Source organism: Perca fluviatilis, chromosome 4 (assembly GCF_010015445.1).
Source record: "Perca fluviatilis chromosome 4, GENO_Pfluv_1.0, whole genome shotgun sequence".
NCBI classification, from domain to species: domain Eukaryota; kingdom Metazoa; phylum Chordata; class Actinopteri; order Perciformes; family Percidae; genus Perca; species Perca fluviatilis.
Window position 1 is genome coordinate 40,130,852 of NC_053115.1, and position 20,926 is coordinate 40,151,777.

General features: G+C 42.9%; 2 protein-coding genes and 1 pseudogene across 3 annotated transcripts in view; 1 reads left to right on the forward strand and 2 right to left on the reverse strand.

Annotated features, from left to right (window-relative positions):
- The window catches only part of LOC120557668, a 1,015,838-nt gene that overhangs the window by 793,893 nt on the left and 201,019 nt on the right, over nt 1-20,926 (reverse strand). The window lies entirely within an intron of this gene.
- The window catches only part of LOC120557124, a 655,636-nt gene that overhangs the window by 339,841 nt on the left and 294,869 nt on the right, over nt 1-20,926 (forward strand). The gene's annotated exons all lie outside the window — the stretch shown is intronic.
- LOC120557682 lies at nt 20,178-20,818 on the reverse strand (annotated as a pseudogene).

The following is a 20,926-nucleotide window of genomic DNA, read 5'->3' on the forward strand; positions in this document are numbered from 1 at the left end:
CACATTTTCCAGATGAACTGGAACAAGGCAACGCCTCCATAACCATCAAAAGAAATACGAGGAGGGCTGACAGTGGAGAATACAGATGTAGTTTTCCATTAATTCAGAAACCCCTCAAGAATTCTACATTAAGCTTGTTGTTGTTGTTGGTGAGTACTTTTATTAAACAGTGTTGAACCAGAGTATGTGAAAATCCAAAAAGACAATTAAAAACTATACTCCTGCTTCTTGAGATATATTTGTTTTTGAAATGTATTTGTATTAATCCAAAAACAGCTAAAACTATACTTCGCTTTTGAAATGTATCAGCTCAAGAACAGTGGAGACTGTGCTTCTGCTTTTGACATGAGTTAACCCAAAACAGTTAAAATATATTTCTGCTCTTGAAACTATAATACTGCCTTTGATTTTGGTTTGTGAGTGCTGATGTGCCTTTAGAAATATAATCATGCTAAGTTTTTGTGTTACTGATATTACTATAAACATGCTTGGAGACATTTTAGTGTGAGTTACTGTGTAAAGCTGCCTATTTGACCCCGCAGTCGGAAAGAGGAAGTGTCTGCAAGAGGCTTCAGATGCATAAGTTGCTTTGTGTAACTGTCTGTCTGAACCTGCACAGCTGGAAAGAGGAAGTGCTGTTGGGGCCCTGTATACATGCACTTGGGGGTTAGGCCCTGGGTGCACATAGGGTGAAAAAGGTTACTGCATTGACCTAGTGATGAACCGATTCGTTAGATTCTATGTTAGATAGCAACATGCATATGCATATAGGAAATATCGCATACGAGATGGTTTCTCTTTAAGACTGTATTACAAATGTAAGGTGAAACAAATGTGATAAAACACACCTCACTGTGATGGGGGTTGAACCCCAAGAAATGTACATATAAAAATGGGTGCTTTGCCAAAAAGCGTCCCCTTGGGCTCGTTTTCTGCTCTCTTGACCGATACCCTTGCTGTAGGGACCTCCTGTGTCTTAGAAGCATTTTTAGTGATTGAACTCTGTTAATTTTTTCATTTATTTTGTTTGCTTGTTAACTTTTTGCTTTAAAAAAAAAAAAAAAAGTAAAACCACCTGTGTTCGTCTTGGGCAAGGTGACCCAAAAACATTGTGAGTCTTTTTTTGCTCTTTTAGAAGACTTTTTATCTTTTAACCTTTTTCTTCTATTTTTGCCGCTTACCCGTGTGAGCGGGGACACCCTGAAAGGGGGAAGTGGTGGCCTCCTCTTTAACCGTGGCGGTTTGCAGCAACCCCCGGGGGACCGACCCTGACAAGCAGACCTTTGATCCTCCAGCTGATTGGAAGCTTCTGTGACCAAGGCAGAAGTGGCTGTCCGAGTGTGAGTAATCAATTGTAATTGTTTGGTTATAAAGATCTTCTGTGTGCTGTGTATTTCACATACGGGGGGACATCTAGGTTGTCAATCAAAAGCCTCTTGTCTTGTCATCGGGTTTCCACTGTAGCGAGAAGCCGCAAATACGGGGGTGTGTGTGTGCTCTCAAAAAAAAAATCTAAACCATAGGGAAGTTTCTGAACTAATTCCCTTTTGAACCTGTTTATAATTTATAACATAATATTTATAAATACAGGGTGTGTGTGTCTCTTTAAAAATAATCTAAAACCATAGGGAAGTATTTCAATTAATTCCTTTGAACCTATTAATAGTTATAATACAATATTTATAGTAGTTGAACCTATGATGTTTCAATACTTACGGTTTTAACCATAGGGAAGTATCTGAAACAACTCCTTTAATATAGGCTTAACCATCCGCCCCTGACAGTATCTGTAACGGCTGAATGGCAGAAGAGGGCATAGAGGGCGAGGGTTATCGAGGGGGAGAAAAGGGTTGGCTTTAAAAGAAAAAGTGATACTATGCCTCGATAACTGTCACATCGTTCCACAACAGTTAAAGGTGTTTGCTCAATGAACAGGACATTAAAATGTATTTTTAACTGTTTGTCAAGTTAATAATATTTCACAAGCAGTAATGTTTTGTTTTGCCTTTTTAGATCCTGTTTTAACCTCTTGAGGCTCATTTTGATCATGTATATTTCTGTCTCTTAATATGGAAACATTTTAATCTGTATAATACCAGAACACAAAGAACTGATGTGTATAAAAAACATCACTGTTAAACACACATTCATTAGGTTTCATTAGGTGTGTTGATCTCACTTAAAACTCTAAAAATATTTTACAGATAAAATAGAAGCTTTCTTGATTTGTATTCTATTTATTTAAATAAGTCTAACTAAGACGAGACGATGATGAGACTGCACCAATGTCCAAAAACGCTAAGACTAAATTAACATGCATTATTGTTGACGAAAAAGACGAGACTAAAATGTTTTGCATAAAATAAAAAACTAAGATAAAATCTCTCTTCATTTTCGTCTACAATTGTCTCTACTTTTCCATCATCTGTTACTAGGATTGGGTACCGAGACCCGGTAAGCACGGCACACACCGGTGCCTTAACAACCGTATATCCACGGGACCGAATAGCAACACGGATTTCGGTGCCACTTAAATGCCTGGCGCTTCTCTCTGATGCTCCTAAACAGACATTAGGGGCAACGGAAACATCGGCCCGCACGCTTAGTTAATACTACACTTGGCAGCAGTAACGCGTTAGCCTACCGTTAGCTAGTTAACACCACACTTGGCAGCAGATAACGTTAGCCTACCGTTAGCTCGCGTTAACACCACACTTGGCAGCAGGTAACGTTAGCCTACCGTTAGCTAGTTAACACTCACGAGGGTCATCTGTGCTAGTCATGGATTGTCTATAACGAACACCATGTTCGAACATAGGGATGCTCATAAGTGTACCTGGTACCAGAGCACCCTAGGCCGAAGGTCAATGATCGATTTTATAATCGTTTCATCTGATCTGAGGCCGTATGTTTTGGGACACCCAGGTGAAGAGAGGGCAGAGCTGTCAACCGATCACCATCTGGTGGTGAGTTGGGTCAGGGGTGGGGAAGACTCTGGACAGACCTGGTAAGCCCAAACGTGTAGTGCGGGTAAATTGGGAACGTCTGGAGGAGGGCCCTGTCCAACAGACTTTCAACTCGCCCCTCTGGCGGAGCTTTCGTGCATCCCTGTGGAGGCTGGGGGCATTGACCCGAAGTGGACAATGTTCAAAGTTTCCATTGCTGAAGCCGGGCGCAGGAGCTGTGGTCTTAGGGTCTTAGGTGCCTCAAGGGGCGGTAACCCACGAACACCATGGTGGACACCGTGGTCAGGGAAGCCGTCCGACTGAAGAAGGAGTCTTTCCGGGATATGTTATCCCAGAGGACTCCGGAGGAGTGCCGTGGTACCGGGGGCCGAAGGGCTGCAGCCTCTGCCGGAAAGAGGCAAAGCAGCGGTGTGTGGGAGAAGTTTGAGAAGACATGGAGAAGGATCTTCGGTCGGCACCAAAGTGCTTCTGGAAAACTGTTCGCCACCTCAGGGAGGGGAAGTGGGGAATCATCCAAGCTGTGTACAGTAAGGATGGGACACTGTTGACCTCAACTGAGGAGGTAATAGGGCGGGTGGAAGGAGCATTTTGAGGAACTCCTGAATCCGACTAATACGCCCTCTATGTTAGAGGCAGAGCTGGAGGATGACGGGGATTGTTGTCGATTTCCGCAGGCGGAAGTCACTGATGTAGTCAAACAACTCCACAGTGGCAAAGCCCCGGGATTTGATGAGATCCGTCCCAGAAATGCTCAAGGCTCTGGGTGTGGAGGGGCTGTCCTGGTTGACACGTCTCTTCAACATTGTGTGGAAGTCTGGAACAGTGCCAAAGGAGTGGCAGACTGGGGTGGTGGTTCCCTGCAAAAAAGGGGACCAGAGGGTGTGTGCCAATTACGGGTATCACACTTCTCAGCCTCCCTGGTAAAGTCTACTCCAAGGTGCTGGAAAGGAGGGTTCGGCCGATAGTCGAACCTCGGGTTGAGGAGGAACAATGTGGATTCCGTCCTGGTCGTGGAAAAATGGACCAGATCTTCACTCGCAAGGATCCTGGAGGGAGCCTGGGAGTATGCTCAACCGGTCTACATGTGTTTTGTGGATTTGGAGAAGGCGTATGACTGGGTCTCCCGGGCGATACTGTGGGAGGTGCTGAGGGAGTATGGGGTGAGGGGGTCTCTACTCAGGGCCATCCAATCTCTGTACGACCAAAGTGAGAGCGTGTCCGGGTTCTCGGCAGTAAGTCGGACTCGTTTCAGGTGAGGGTTGGCCTCCGCCAGGGCTGCGCTTTGTCACCAATCCTGTTTGTAATATTTGTGGACAGGATATCGGGGGCTGGTCGGGGTGGGGAGGGGTTGCAGTTCGGTTGGGCTGGGGATCTCATCGCTGCTCTTTGCAGATGATGTGGTCCTGATGGCATCATCGGCCTGTGACCTTCAGCACTCACTGGATCGGTTCGCAGCCGAGTGTGAAGCAGTTGGGATGAGGATCAGCACCTCTAAATCGGAGGCCATGGTTCTCAGCAGGAAATCGGTGGAATGCCTTCTCCAGGTAGGGAATGAGTCCTTACCCCAAGTGATGGAGTTCAAGTACCTTGGGGTTTTGTCTGGGCGAGTGAGGGGACACATGGAGCGGAGATTGGTCGGAGAATCGGGCGAGTGGGGCGGTATTACATTCCATCTATCGCACCGTTGTGACGAAAAGAGAGCTGAGCCAGAAGGCAAAGCTCTCGATCTACCGTCGGTTCGTTTCTACCCTCACCTATGGTCATGAAGGCTGGGTCATGACCGAAAAGAACGAGATCCAGGGTACAAGCGGCCGAAATGGGTTTCCTCAGGAGGGTGGCGGCGTCTCCCTTAGAGATAGGGTGAGAAGCTCAGTCATCCGTGAGGAGCTCGAGTAGAGCCGCCCGCTCTGGCGTCGAAGGAGCCAGTTGAGGTGGTTCGGGCATCTGGTAAGGATGCCCCTGGGCGCCTCCCCTAGGGAGGTGTTCCAGGCACGTCCAGCTGGGAGGAGGCCTCGGGAAGACCCGGGACTAGGTGGAGGGATTATATCTCCAACCTGGCCTGGGAACGCCTCGGGATCCCCCAGTCGGAGCTGGTTAATGTTGCTCGGGAAAGGGAAGTTTGGGGTCCCCTGCTGGAGCTACCTCCCGCCAACCCGACACGGGATAAGCGGACGAAGATGGATGGATGGATGGATGGATGGATGGATGGACGGATGGATGGATGAAGCCTGGTCTCCACCTTGTTATCTAGCTGCTGCATCTGAACAAACATGATGAAAACTTTGAACTCATCGATAGTGTCAGTTTCACATTTCTTAATGAAATATCAGCATTCTGTAGTAGATTAAATCTGAGTGTGCACACTGCCTGATGTTACTGAGAGATGCATTTTGGTTTTGTTTTCAAAAGTAACCAACCAAAAAGATAACTTTACTTTTATGCATTGTTATAAATGTTTGTTTGAACTAAATGTGATTAAAATAATGAGCTGTGTGCGGTCAAATGACAGAATGTTATAATGTACTTAAGATAATTTTATTCTACTCTTAAAATGATTGAATAGATTTGATGTAGAACTCTATTCTAATCATGCAGCGACTCCCACAAAGCAGTAGGCATCTCTAGTGCACCTGCTATTCTGGTTCATGGTTGTGTATTAACATTAACTTTATTTCCAAACAGAATTAAATGCGTATATATAATACTTTCTTTTTTTTTTTTTTACTTTTGGAGGGGTAAAATTCGTGTAGAGCAGCCACCAAATAAATGATTTGTTAGCAGTGTGTGCAGCTTGAATATGATCAAGAAAGTTGAACTGAATTTTCTTTAATATTGTTTTGTCTTACCTGCAGGTTCATCCATTAATCTTAACGGAACGTCGTTCACTAATGATGGAATGAGGCTTTGATAATGTCTGTGTTGCTGGAAACATTTATTTAGTTTTCAGTTATTTCATGCTTGTCTTATATCACAATTAATAGGCTCATTGATTTAGTCTTGCAGTTCTAGTTGATGGTGTAACTGTTTGTAAGACTTGTACTGCAGTATTCCTGTTCCAGAGGTGTGTAGAGCAGAGAGGACCAGGTCAACATGATGATGCTCTTATAAGTCTTGTATTTTGTATTCAGACATAATTACGTTTTCTGTGATGCTGTGAAGTGTGAAATATTGTGTAAAAAAAAAAGGTCACTTAATTATTTTTTTGTTATTTTATATTGTGTTTTATTACAGTTTTTTGCTCTTTAGACAACCATTCCTTGCTTGTGCATTTAGAAGACTAGTAAAGGCTGAGATGTGGTATTGATCTTCTTATCTAACTCCAGTGAGAAAGTTGAATAAAGTGCCCTGTGTGGGTCACCAGGTAGAGTCCTCACCACAGTGACTATGGTTTGAGTCCACCACAGGGCCCTTTGCTGCAGGTCATCTCCTGCCTTTCCTGTCTGTCTCTATCACTATCTTTTAAAAGCAGATATGCTGAAGAAAAAGTATTTAGAAAAAAGCCTCTCTGTACTGTACACTTATGTTCTTGCACTATTGATGTTGTTAATCAATAATAAAGTGCCTTTTATCATTTACATTTAAATGTATTCAAATTATACTATTTAAAATCTTGAATAAAACGTCAATATTGACATTATTCTTTGTGTTGTGACGGGTTTTTTTAGTTGAGACTTGCATAAAAACAGATTTTGCTTTTGATTGTTTGTACTTGATATTGAAATGTTTTTACTATGTATTTACAATGTTTATACAGTTAACTATTTGCAAATTTGTGTTTGCACAGATATAATTAACATATTTAATTATTTATATCAGCAGTTATGAATCTACCTCTGTGGTTCTCCTCACATTATAACCTCAGTCTAAGTTCTGCTAAGCGTCTGATTGGTTAGTTCAGCTACATGTGAATTACACTATTTTTACTATTTTTACTATTTAGATCAATTCAGTACATTACAACTTCTCGTAGGAGATATTGATTTTGCATTTCTCAAAAACAAACATTCAAGGCTCAAGGCTCTACTGACAATACATTAAGGTACATACATCAATAAATACAAATAAAATAAAGTGCATAGTACATACATAAAGTTTTTTTTTAAATACTTAAAGGGATATATCGCACTGCTGGAAAGATGGAGATATCTTTAAATTGGGTCACATAAGTAGTAGAAATGTGAATGTTTTTAGGAAATTGGTGCCTTCTATGCCAAGAAAAGTTTGGCTCATGTGTATGAAAGACACCAAATCCCAGAAAATGCACTTGCTTCGCTTCCCTATGAGGCCAACCCTAAGCCACTACCACTTACAGAGAGGCAGTGAACTGAGTAAAGTCTATTGTGTTTTATTTCAACCACATACGCGAAACGTTTCACCGTAGCTCAAGTGGTTACACAATTAAAATATATAAAAACGACATTATATAAAAACAACATATGAAAAAGGCTACATTTTGGCTCCGTAAAGTTCAGCTAACGATACTAGCATTAGCACTTGGTGGGCTGTAAACACTGAGTATAAACACAGCCGTTAATTTGCATGGGATGTAGAATGGTCGGCATTTAACAGTCACAAACTCCACCAGCAGTTAGCAGTTAGTTGGATACAAGCAGCTCATTTCTGCACCAGTCCGGTGTTAACACCTCCACAAGTTTTATCCGGCAACAGAGCAGCATCTCTATCTACTGGAAGGCTAGCAGGCCTGGTAGCTGGATAGTCCGGTACACTGTTGTTGAACTATATTTCCACAAAAACACAGCAGTCTCTCGCGTTGGGAGTTTTGTTGAAGTTGGATGTAGTCCAGTTTGTTGTCTAATGTGCGGATACCTTGCAAGCAGGATTGATGGGACAGGTGGCCGGGCTAGCATTAGCTTTCCGCCTCTGGGATCTCCCGCCTCTTCCCGCTTTTCTGCGATATTGCTTTGATGCCCCTTTACCCAGCTAGCCGCATCAAGCGCACACCACAGGCTGAGGTGCTGTTCTCCGTAGCAAGCAAAACTTGTGAGTATTCCCTCTGTAATAAAGTGTCCTGCCTATTCTCCGATCTGTACCAATGTATCTCAGTGGTACACGGCGGTAGTTTGAATGCACATAATTGTTGTAAAAGTTTTCTGCTGAAAAGACTGAGCCGGTTTAGCGAAAGCTTCAAGATGGCTGACACTTCGCCTCGCCGCCTAGGATTGGCCAGTGACAGTCCCACCCCCACGGCGGGTTGAAAACATGCAGAACTAGCTGGCTGTAGTTCATAGACTCTGGAAAATGCCTCCGATGACGCTAAATGGCGGCGATCAGCGTTCAGAGGTTCTCACACACACAGTACAGAGATCTCTCGTCTCAGGGGGACATGAGGGAGGGAAGCACGGTCATTGGAAAATACTACCGGTTTCTACTGATCCAAAGCTTAATGCTAATCGGTGAAGTATCCCTTTAAGGCAAGGCATTATCCCGCTAGTAGTAAGTTAGCAGTCGTCAATTACACACAAATATATTAATATATCACATTATTTGTTTTTCGGGACCCTATCAAAACAGACATAGGAAGTACTTGTTGTTGGGAGCTGGGCCACGTTCAGCCCCGACAAAACGTACCCAGTTACAGTTTTTATAAACTGAAACAGGGCTGAGTTGAACATCCTTGTGTGTGCGAGCCGGTCCCTGCCTTTTATATTACCACGAGTTTACAGACACGTCTCAGCTGATTGGGTACTGAAACGTAGGTGTTAGGTAACGATTAGTACCCTTATTGCCTGAAAAATTTATTGTAATATTACAATAAATTTTTCAGGTAATAAGGTGACACTGATACTTTTCTTTACATCAAAAGATTATTTAACAAGATGTTTTTCCACGTTATAACAAGATATTTTTTAGGTTTTACAACATACAAAGTTATCAAGTTATAACAAGAACATTTTCTTGTTATTACAATATACTATTTATGAATGAAGACATGGTGTGCAGATGAATACATTGCGGAATATGGCTCATATACACAATTTGATATGGTTGTACTTCATGCTCGGCTGAGACATGGTGAGATTCTGCTGCTGATGGTGGATGATATTGTGATAAGTATGCATACTCCAAGAAGGATTTTGAAATGGATGGAGCATACAGAAGGAAGACTCAGCCCATGATGAAGTAGAACTTAAATTGTGTTTATGATTCATAATAAGCAATTTATTCATCCTCACACTGTGTCCTTATTCAAACAGGAGTTTCAGTTTCCAACAAGATACATTTTCACATTACAACATGTAAAGTTTCATGTTATAACATCACAAAATAACGTTTTTTCGTTATGATAAGAAAAGTATCATGTTATAACAAGGATAAGTTTCCACATTATGATATGAAAAGTATTATGTTATAATGGGATAAGTTTCACGTTATGACATGAAAAGTATTATGTTAAAACTTTGAACTTTTCACGTTAAAAACATGATAAATAGTATATTGTAATAACATGAATTGTTATAAGTTTGTATGTTGTAAAAATGTGAAAATACCTTGTTATATAACGTGAAAACATCTTGTTATTACAACAAACTTTTCAGGTAATAACGTGATACTGATTATTCGATCACCTGTGACACAGCCAAAAACGAGAGACACACCCACCAGACCAAAAATATAATAGAAAAATATTTATTGCTAAGTAACACTTACTTATTGACTTTATGACTTACTTACTGATGATAATATTAGACTTGTGTAACTCCAGTAACACGACACAAGATGGCGATAGAGCTTCACCGAGGAATATATTTATATATTTATTTTAACTGAGGAGTGGTAGGCTGAAACCAAAAGTTATGATATGATAGAGTCCTCAAGCATTTCTTTTGGCCAGGACTGAAGTCTGATGTTCATTATTGTCATACCTGCCATGTGTGTCAAGTCACTGGAAAACCAAACCAGGTGATTCCCCCTGCTCCTCTCCACCCCATTCCAGTAACGGGTGAGCCATTTGAAAGAGTGATTGTGGATTGTGTGGGACCATTGCCTAAGACTAAATCTGGAATTCAGTTCCTACTAACTGTTATGTGTGCTTCCACTCGGTTTCCAGTCATCCCACTACAGAAAATAACGGCTCCCGTTGTTGTCAAAGCTCTGGTGAAGTTCTTTTCAATGTTTGGTCTGCCAAAAGTGGTTCAAACGGATCAAGGAACCAATTTCAAATCAAAGGTGTTTGCCCAGGCACTTCAAAAATGAGGCGTTAAACATGTACCTCTAGTCCCTATCATCCTGAAAGTCAGGGAGCACTAGAGAGATTTCATCAGACTATGAAATCCATGTTACGCAAGAACTGTAATGAGTCGCAGAAGGTCTGGGATGACAGTGTGCCGCTTGTGTTGTTTGCAGCCCGTGAAGTTGTACAGGAGTCTCTAGGGTTCAGACCTGCTGAACTGGTGTTCGGACACAATGTGAGAGGTCCTTTGAAGGTATTTAAGGAGCTACTGGTCATGCCGAAAAAAAAGAGTCAAAAGTATTCCGAGAGTATGTTGCTAGGCTCAAGGATCGCCTCCAACAAGCCTTTGGCTAAAGATGCCCTGACTTCTTCCCAGCTCAAGATGAAGAAACGCTATGACCGTAGAGCAGTTGCACACTTGTTCCAGCCAGGAGACAAGGTTTTGATTCTGTTGCCTATACCCGGTTCTGTACTCTCTACTAAATTTTCTGGTCCTTATGTTGTGGAGAAGAAAATCAGTGAAACCAACTACGTCATCCAGACCCCTGATCGCAGGCGACGAACAAACTGTACCACTCCCGGGGAGTCAAAGGGAATCAACCACAGTCTGGGGTGAGCATCCAGCTATATCGCCTATGGCTTCCAATTTGAAGGTGAGCTCTCCTGGTGATAATGATGGGCTGGTGATGCGGGTGCTACACCACAAGGGCCAGGCTGAGTAACATTGAAGTGCTGTCCAACTTGGACCACTACTTGTCTCATCTGCATGATGACCAGAGTAAAGATGTAAAGGACCCTAATAAGTCATTTCCTGTGTTTGTTTAATGACATCCCTCTCAAACTTCTGTCATAGCTCATAATGTTGTTCTGACTAGCCATAAGCCACTCAAGCAGCAGCATATCGGTAAGTCTCGCTAAGAGGGAAGTCATGAAGAAGGAGGTTGACTATCTGGTGCTAATTGAATTTCTGTGCCAAGTTCCAGTCCATGGAGCTCCCTTGTCTTCTGGATATGAAGTATATTTTTAGCATTGCTTGGACTTATATGGGTGGGGTTGTTACATGCCAGAGAAAGTCTGTCTGCATGTGTTCTCTCTCTCTTGTTGTTCTTCCTCTAGCTCACTCTGTTTTCTCTCCAGGTGATTGAGATTATTGTTTTACACCTGTGTTTGGAGTTGGCCAATCAGCATTCGAGGTGTGCAATCAATAAATGACTCCTGAGAACAGGGATTCTCTCTTCTCTGCTCTGCTGGCTGGTTGCCAGTCTTCCTATCCTTTGCGGCTGGGCTCTTTGGTAATTAAACTGTAGAGTTTTGAGAGGTGGAGGTTGAGGACCTTAGGTAAGTTGGGGTACTCTGTACATTTTGCACATCGTTGTTCTTTTTAAGACACACCAGGTTTAGTGGTTGCTGCCACCTGTGTAATGTTCTCTTTATCTTTTTTAGAGAAGCAGGTTAGGTATTCCGTTTGACTTGTTTTGTTTGTAGAGCTAGTGGTGAGCTAGGCCTAGTTTTGTTATATTAATTTCATTTGTTTGGCACAACCTCCAGGTCCCATCTTCCACCATCTTCCACCAACATGTTGTGAACTATTTCCATGTTTGGAATAAAAACCACATATTTCACTTTTACACTGACTCTGTCACACTTTATTGATTGTCGCGTTACTGTCCCCAAATCCATCAAAGGGGTCGTAACACTTTAGGATCAGGATTATGTTATTTCATGCCACAGATACTCAACAATTAAGCCAATATAGCCTAATAATGCTGTTTGATATTAATTTAGAATACACCACATACATAAAAAGGTCTGTCCTCAGACATTTATTAGTTTCTGACTCTGGGAAAGAGGGGGAAAAACAGTACTGTAGGAGCCAAAAAACAGTTTTTGTTTATATATTAAGAATAATAGTTATTATTTTAAGACCTCCCATATTTTGGTTCTTGTTCTGATCCACTGATTTTGATTGACAGCTATAGGCCACTGATTGGCCACGTTGGCACGTGGCAAAGTTTTGGGAGTCCTAGCTTTAGTTGAGACCAAACACTGCTTTTTTTTTTTTTTTAACCATCTAGTCATCCTGTTCACCTTATTTTATATAATTTAAGATTTTACCAAAAATACTGTAATCTCTGAACCATCTCTTGACACATTTAGGCTATTCTATAATATCTTTTATTGATAACTTATGTAATAACTACCGTAATCATTTTTCACTTCCATTCACTGAGCCTCCCCTGAAACAGTTTGGAGCCCCCCTGGGGAGCCCCACCTCCCACTTTGAGAATCCCTGGCCTAATGCATTCGAAAAGTAAAGCACTGTTATTCGTATGTAGAAGAAGAAGACATGCCTTTAGTTATCCCGCGAGAGGAAATTCACAATTTTCACTCTGTTAGTACAGTTGCATACAAATTAAACACAGGCCTCCGGTTCCCAACCCAACTCCCTACGGACATAGCCACACCCACAACATGTATTCCATATATTTAATACTGCCAGCACCACACTGACTGCTGCTGTACAGGAGCGTGAACATCCTCTAGGCTGGAGGTCAGTGTGGATGTTTGGCTCCTAGCCGGGGAGAGGAGTTCATCTCCCCAAACAAGTTAAGGGGAAAACACAAGTGTTCATGGCCAAATAGGGACTGTATTTCCAGCTAGAAAGTCAATCTCTCCTCCCTCCATTGTTTACGTTTGTGTCGCGCTGGTACACGTGACCTGTCCTCATGCTGAAAACGTGACTTGTCGCATATGTGACTTCACCCCCCGAAGAAGCCGCAAGAAGAAAGCAAAAATATATATTTTTACTAAGGAAAATGACAAAAATTGTAACGCACAGTGACTTGGATAAGTAACTTTAATCTGATTACTGGTTTGGAAATAGTAACGCATTAGATTACTCCTTACTGAAAAAGTGGTCAGATTAGAGTAATGCGTTACAAGTAACGCGCGTATGTGGCATCACTGTTCATGGCCCATTTCCCAGGCACAAGGAAATAAGATCCAGTATAGTTGCACTGCATAACCTGTAGCTGTTTTAAAAACGTAGTACTTTTAGGACTGAGGACTTCATTTGTCCATGTGGAGACATCCTGTTGGCCAAGATGCATGTTTTTTTCTGATCTTTAAAGCAACACTATGTAACGTTTCCCTTCAGTCCCCCTACAGGTTGGAAGTGGAAATGTCCATTACATTGCTTTTCCTGCAAGACATGAGTGTTGCAACACACTGAGAAATCAGACGTGGGTGTTGCAACACATGGCTGTTTTGTAACCGATATTTCTAAGGAATCAAACGTCGGTGTGCCAGGTACCTGAGGCGTGCCTGTTACCTGAAGAAACAGCCACAGTCAGGATGTTTTATATGTTTTAATTAATAGCATATCAGCTTTTCTTTTCCAAGGAAAAGTCAATAGCTTTCTTAGCAAGCTTGAACCTGTCCTTCACTAACATGTATCCATTCATTAAACAGATAAAACCACAGCCAGTAAAAACATCTTTCTAGTAAAAGGCCAGGAGGGACTCCAGTGTGTTAGATCTGCACAACAATTTCCCACAAGTTAAAAAGGCCCCTGATAACTTTGGATTTGGCATCATTAGGCTACTGCAGATGTGTGCGCCACAGACGGAGCAAGATGTTTAAACATTCAGGGCTCGTCCCAAAACCGGGGGGGTCGGGGGCATGCTCCATTTATGGCAGCTATTTGCACTATTGTTTAAGCCATTTTATAACAGAATGCCAAAATGTGTACATCATTTTGGAGTAACGTGTTAGCCACCAAATTAAAGAATCATCATGTAGAGCAAAACAATCCTGTTTTGTGTAACTGTTCTCCAACTGTCTTTATTATTCTGAAACCAGAACACAACTAATGTTGAGGATGACTCATTATCAGTCCTGCCACCTGAGAGGCAAAAACTGTCTGTTTCTATTTTTGAAGATACATAACGTAGGTAGGGTAGGAATTTACGCGAAACAGCATAACTAATCTTGAAACGTTTTTTTAGTAGAGTTCACAGAATGGACTGCGAAATTTGGTCAGTAATTTTGCTCCATTGATTTGCCGGTCCAATGAGAGAGACTGAGGGGAAATGACACAAAGTTGAAGTTGTTTTAAGATCCTCAAAGATTAGGGGCTTTTAAGAAAACATTTGGGGCTGGAGCCCGAGGAGGCCCCTTGATGTTGCCCCCACTGAATAGGTCAGGTTCAGAAAAAGGGGAGACCCTGCCTTAAGCAACTCTCTTCTTATGTAATGTGATTGATCGTTTACACGCATAGCTGAGTAACTAACTAAATAACTGGCTGCAGATATGTGGGAGTTCATTTTAGCCTACTGTGATCCGGGGAAGACTTCCAACAAATAAAAGTGTCATCGCTCATCAAGAATCTTTATTACCTTTCCAGAGAAGAGCAGAAGCAACGGAAGCAAGCCAAGTTGGCGATCACATCTGATGATTTTACAGAAACATGCACAAACAGAGCCTCATAACCGTTAGCCCAATGCATGCCTGTGTGCTTGGTACCAGTACACAAATTCACTTCTGGCTATTGGCAAGTGGAAGTATTATTAATCACGTTGAGCTTGATTTATGATCCCGCGGAGGTTCCACGTAGAGTTTTTGCGTCGAGCTTACCTAAGTGGCCTGAAGTTTATACTTGTTCGTTGGTGTGTGCGTCGATCTCAGTGGGGTGTGGGGAGTGTGTGGTAGAGAGAGTGAGAGAGTGATGGCAATTAGCTTTGGAGCCGAAACCAGCAAAGTGTCTCTCTTGTGTTTTCTGACCATGGTGGGAAATCTGTAGCAGGACAAGTTAACCCTCTCCTTGAATTCATGTTTATGGAGAAGGAGAACCTGGTAAAACAGTAATTAAAAACAAGAACACAGAAGCTACATTAAAACAAAGAACATTTTTGAGAACATGCTTCGAGGACATTATCAACAAGTTTATATTAATGTAAACAAGAAAATGACAAAGTAAATGTATATTCTATTCATGTATATTGTAGTAGCCATTTGACCTGTAAAGTTAAGGACAGTAAAGTTATTTTTCTGTACACTGCCATCTGGTGCCATGTCACGGTAGCTTAGTCAATTTTATTTATATAGCCCAATATAACATCCCAAATTTACCTCAGAAAGCCGTAGATAAAGGTTAAAGAAAGAAAAGTAGAAAGACGTAACGGGAGACACCATGTGTTACAGAGGTAACAAAAGAAACAGGAAACTTTCTTTTCATTTATCGAATAAAATGTAGCACTTTCAGTTGGTGTAGTTGCATGACTCTTGCACTTTTTGGGGTTGTATGCACGTGGCTGGATGCACTTTTGTAAGTCACTTTTGGGCATTTTGTACGTGTTTTAGACCTCAGCAAGCTGTGCCATGAACTATTCGTATAGCTCGAAGTAAAAGCACTGTTATTCGAGTTATAAGAAGAAGACATGCCTTTAGTTATCCCGCAGAGGAAATTCAAATTTTCACTCGGTTAGTACAGTTGCATACAAATTAAACACAGGCGGGCCGAAGTACACACACATGGCCTAGACATGCTGTGCACACTAAAGGAGAGATGTCAGAGTGAAGGCTGCTCCATGAGACGAGTTGAGTTGCCAGTCCAGTGCCTCTCCAGCTACCAATCAAGGTTTCATACTTTGGTCCATACGGAATTTGAACAGGCGACCCGGTTCCCCAACCCAACTCCCTACGGACGTAGCTGCATCCACAACATGTATTCCACATATTTATTACTGCCAGCACTAAGGCATGGATACCCGACCAGGTCGACGGGTCCCGACGGTACCGACGGGCGGGGCCGGGTTCGACGAAGATATTTAGAAATTATGGTCGGGTCGGATCGGGCTCGGTCACATCAGCGGAGGTGCGCGTGTGTGTGAGCGCGTGTGTGCGTGGCGTGTGTTGCGTGTGTGTGTGTGTGTGTGTGTGTGTGTGTGTGTAGAAGAGATAGATAGAGAAAGAGGATGCAGACGTTTGTAGATGCAACCTGAGCAGAGTTAGTAGTTATTCATTTCATAAAGTCGGACCTGGAGGTAACCAGTCTCTCCTGGCTTTCTGATCACGGCGTCGGACACGAAGCAACCAGGAAAGGTTAACACGTTGAACATGTTAACAGCTTATTAACGGCGTGTTGCGCCCGTGTGCGCTTGATGCGCTCATCTGTTGACATTTCGAATGCCTTCCTACAGTTGCTTAATAAAAGCTTTCCACACTAACAAACGTAGCCTACATGTGTCATTAGTATGAGGAAAAAAAATGAGAGATTTTAACTGTGTCGGGCTCGGTCACGGCTCTGTCGGACGCGGGCGGCCTAGGGACAGAAAAAATTCGGCCCGATCCGGACTCTAGCCAGCACCACACTGACTGCTGCTGTACAGGAGCGTGAACATCCTCTAGGCTGGAGGTCAGTGTGGATGTTTGGCTCCTAGCCGGAAGAGGAGTTCATCTCCCCAAACAAGTTAAGGGGAAAACACATGTGTTCATGGCCCATGTCCCGGGCACAAGGAAATAAATGTGAATAGATGTGTGCGTATGAGGGGTTGTGAGGTATATCCGAGCTTTTCCCCCTTTAGCCAGAGACAGAGCAAGATGTGTAAACATTCAGGGCAATCCTGTTGTGGAGGTGTGGTGAGAGGGAGAGAGCGTGGGGAGGAGGTGGTGGCTCAGGTGAGCAGGCAGGGAGGGAGTGGTTGTTACAGCAGCAGCGAGTTGTCTAATCATGCTCTCCCTTTTAAAAGCAGTAGTGAGCCGGAGCAAGCCTCTTGATGGCTGACTATGAGAGAAAAGACGTGGACACTGTGTGATAAGCTGGACAGCGAGATTTCCTACCCTCATGACAGAGAGCCTCGGGCCAAGGGAGCCGAGGGGAGCTCCAGATGGACAGTGGGACAATTCACTGCTGATGTGGTCATTAAATAAAGAGCTGTGGAAAATATTCCTCCCCGTGTGTTTGTGGGTATCTGTGAATGGAGGTCTGCAGCAGCGGAGCTGCTACACCTGTTCTTTCTGACCACGTTGGGAAATCTGTAGCAGGAGAAGTTAACCCCTCGCCACGGCCGAAGCAATGTTTGTTGACGCGATGTGTAGTTACATTTTTCGAGAGGTGCACGTCAGGCTGCAGCGTAGGGTCCTTATGTAGTCACTGTGTAGCTTTTACGCAGAAGTAAGACTCAAGCTCTACACTTAAAAGTGCAGTAGGTAAGACTTCTAAAACTAACTTTCTGTCCTATGTTCCAGTAGAACTACATGAAGCAGGTCATTTAAAAAAAATCTGGCCCCTCTAGAACCACCTAAAAAAAGAACAATCTTGATGCAGCTTTGTTTAAAAACTACAGGCCTATTTCTAAATTGCCTTTTATTTCAAAGATTCTAGAAAAGGTTGTTGCAAGCCAGCTAAATAGAGTTTTGGATTCTAATAATATTTTCGATAAATTTCAGTCTGGCTTTTGAAAAAAACATTCAACTGAGACTACTCTCCTAAAAGCTCTCTAATGACATTTTGATGGCTGCTGATGGGGGTAAATGTTCTGTTCTAGTCCTTCTGGATCTGAGTGCAGCGTTCGATACGGTTGACCACTGCACTCTGATTGAAAGACTGAAAACAACTGTGGGCATTACTGGATCAGCTCTGGACTGGTTTTCTTCATATCTTTCAGACAGGAGTTTTTCTGTGTCTATGGGAACTTACTTGTCAGACTCTGCTCCTTTGTCTTGTGGTGTGCCTCAAGGTTCTGTGCTGGCCCTTTGGAATTTAGTCTTTATATGCTTCCTCTTGGTAAAATTATTAGTGGTTTCCAAAGGTATATCTTACCATTGTTATGCTGATGATATCCAGTTATATTTATCTTTTAGCCCCGATAAGCTAGACAAACTGTCCTTGTTGCACAATTGCTTAGCCTCCATTAACAAATGGATGGCTGACAATTTCTTGCAATTAAACTCTGACAAAACTGAGGTGATGATCTTTGCCCCAGATAACATTACCCCTAGGACTAGGATTAGGCAGGCCATTGGGTCTCTATCAGTTTCAGACTGTAATGCTGTGCGTAATCTGGGTGTCATTTTTTAACAGTCATGCGAAGTCTGTGGTTCATTCCTGTTTTTACATCTCAGGAACATTGCTAAAATTAGATCTGTGGTTTCTCAAAGAGAGATGGAGATGCTTGTTCATGCTTTTGTTTCCTCTCGTTTGGATTATTGCAATGTACTGTACACCTGCTTAAACAAATCATCCTTGGGCTCACTGCAAGTCGTACAGAATGCAGCAGCAAGACTTTTATCTAAGACCAGCAGGAGGTCGACATTACTTCTGTGCTTGGCTCTTCACTGGCTATCAATTGGTTTTAGAGTGAATTTTAAAATTTTAACTATTACCTATAGAGCCTTACATGGCCAAGCTCCCTCGTACATCCAGGAACTAGTGCACGACACACTCCTGGTCGCCTTTGAGGTCTTCAAGCCAGGAGCTCTTAATTGTTCCTAGAACACGTTTTAAAACGAGGTGATCGTGCATTTTCAGTGGTGGCCCCAGGGCTCTGGAACTCTCTCCCTTTAGCCTTGAGAGCTTTGGATTCTCTGGAAACCTTTTAAAAACACCTGAAGACTCATCTTTTTAGACAAGCATTTTATTAGCCATATAGCTTTGTATGTGTTGTCTTTGCTCTGTTTTGTTTTACTGTAAAGCACTTTGTGCCCCTTTTGTCTGTGAAAGGTGCTATATAAATAAAGTTTACTTACTTACTTACTTACTTACTTACCTACAGCCTGTAGTGTGATTAGCAAAATCCACCGCTCCCCTGTTCAGATGCACCAATCAGGGGCGGGGGGTCTAACTGTGTGTCAATCACTGCTCATGCACACGACATTACTCCCTTGTGGTAGGAGGGGCTTAGGAGACCGTTTTGGGCTTTAGCAGAAAGGGGGAGGTACTGAGAAGTTGTCGATCTTCAAATTTTTGTTTAAGCCCTGGATCTTCACAATCCTACCTACAGCACCTTTAAAAGGTCCCATGACATGGTGCTCTTTGGATGCTTTTATATAGACCTTAGTGGTCCTCTAATACTGTATCTGAAGTCTCTTTCCCAAAATTCAGCTTTGGTGCAGAACTACAGCCACTAGAGCCAGTCACACAATGAGCTTTCCTTAGTATGTGCCATTTCTGTATCTGAAGCTATTGAGGAGGAGAGAGGGGTGGCAAGGTGGAGGGTGGGGGGTGTGGCCTTGACCAACTGCCACTTTTCTCGTTTGAAAGCCATGATGTCTCTCTCTCTCATGGGTTGGCCAAATTCTCTGGGCGGGCAAAGCAGAGAAAGAAAAGGGAGTAACCTTGCTTGTTATGACCTCATAACAAGCAGATTCCAAACGGCTCATCTGAGCTTTCATTTTCTCAAAGGCAGAGCAGGATACCCAGGGCTCGGTTTACACTTATCACCATTTCTAGCCACTTGGGGACCATAGACAGGCTGGGGGAACTCATATTAATGTTAAAAAACCCTCATAAAGTGAAATTTTCATGCTATGGGACCTTTAAACAAACAAACTATGGGAGCGTTTTTCGGAGGAGGAGATGCAGTCTAACCCCAAAAACAGCCCCTAAACCATAGGCGGAGTTTGACATTCGAGCCAGGGGGACAACGACAAAAAACTCATTGTAGCAGCTGAAACCTGGGGCCTGTTGCACAAAACTAGGATAAGGGATTAAGCCAGGATATCTTGGTGATCCTGGCTCAATTGATCCGTAACTCGGTTGCACTTAAAGCTGGATAGGGGGCAGGAGGATATGTTATGGTATAAATTACCATGGAGATTTATTCTGTGGAGATAGCCTGCTCCAGACCATGCTAAATTCCAGGATCTATTTAATCTCATCCCTAATGTCAGTCAGCAGTCACCACAAATGGAAACCAATAGTTATTTCACTGCTCACTATACATTGTTATCACATATAACTAGACCCACTGTCATTATTTAAACGTTTGTGATCATTAATTTCAATGATGTGTGTTCGTCAATGGACAATATCAAAAAGTTATGTTCACCTGAACATTAATGCTGTGAAAGGATTTCCTATTCACAAAATCGGCCTCATGGGCACCTGAGGGGGCTTTTATCCTTATGTGTGTGCAGTCCACTGCACCAATGACATTGGGGAAACCTGTCACACAAAGTAATGAGTATCCTACTATGTGTTAACAGTTGTCCTGTAATTTGTAGATCCTCTTACCTGCAATCCTATAGAACTCTTTGATGTCACAGAGTCTTCTGTGGCCAGGAAGGAGATGAAGACATCTGCTAATGCTTTGATAGCCAGACACACACTCCTTATTGTGCGGCAAATTGTGGCCTTGTTCAGCTGTTCTGCATCCCCCACTGAGTACAGGAAGGCTCCACTAGCAAAAAGCGCAAGGCCACACAAACCATTTGCTCCACACTCAGTGCATGGCTCCGTGCGTGCGTGCTTAATCCTGGGACCCAGTAGTCTGCATAGATACCTGATGCCATCTGCAGAAAACCTGTATTTTTCATATAGATGGTCATCAGGGAAGGCCAGTGGGTCCAACCGGTCCCTGAAGACCCTTTCTCGCCTGAAGGCTCTCCTCAGCACAAGTGCTTCTTCATCCACCACATCTCGCAAGAATGGGCATAGCATTGTCAGAGCAGAAAGGAACACACAATTTTGGGCCTTCATATAGGCTAGTGGCCACACCTGGTGCTGGGGGTGGGCAAAAGAGGGCGATGCCTTATAACGATGACTTGG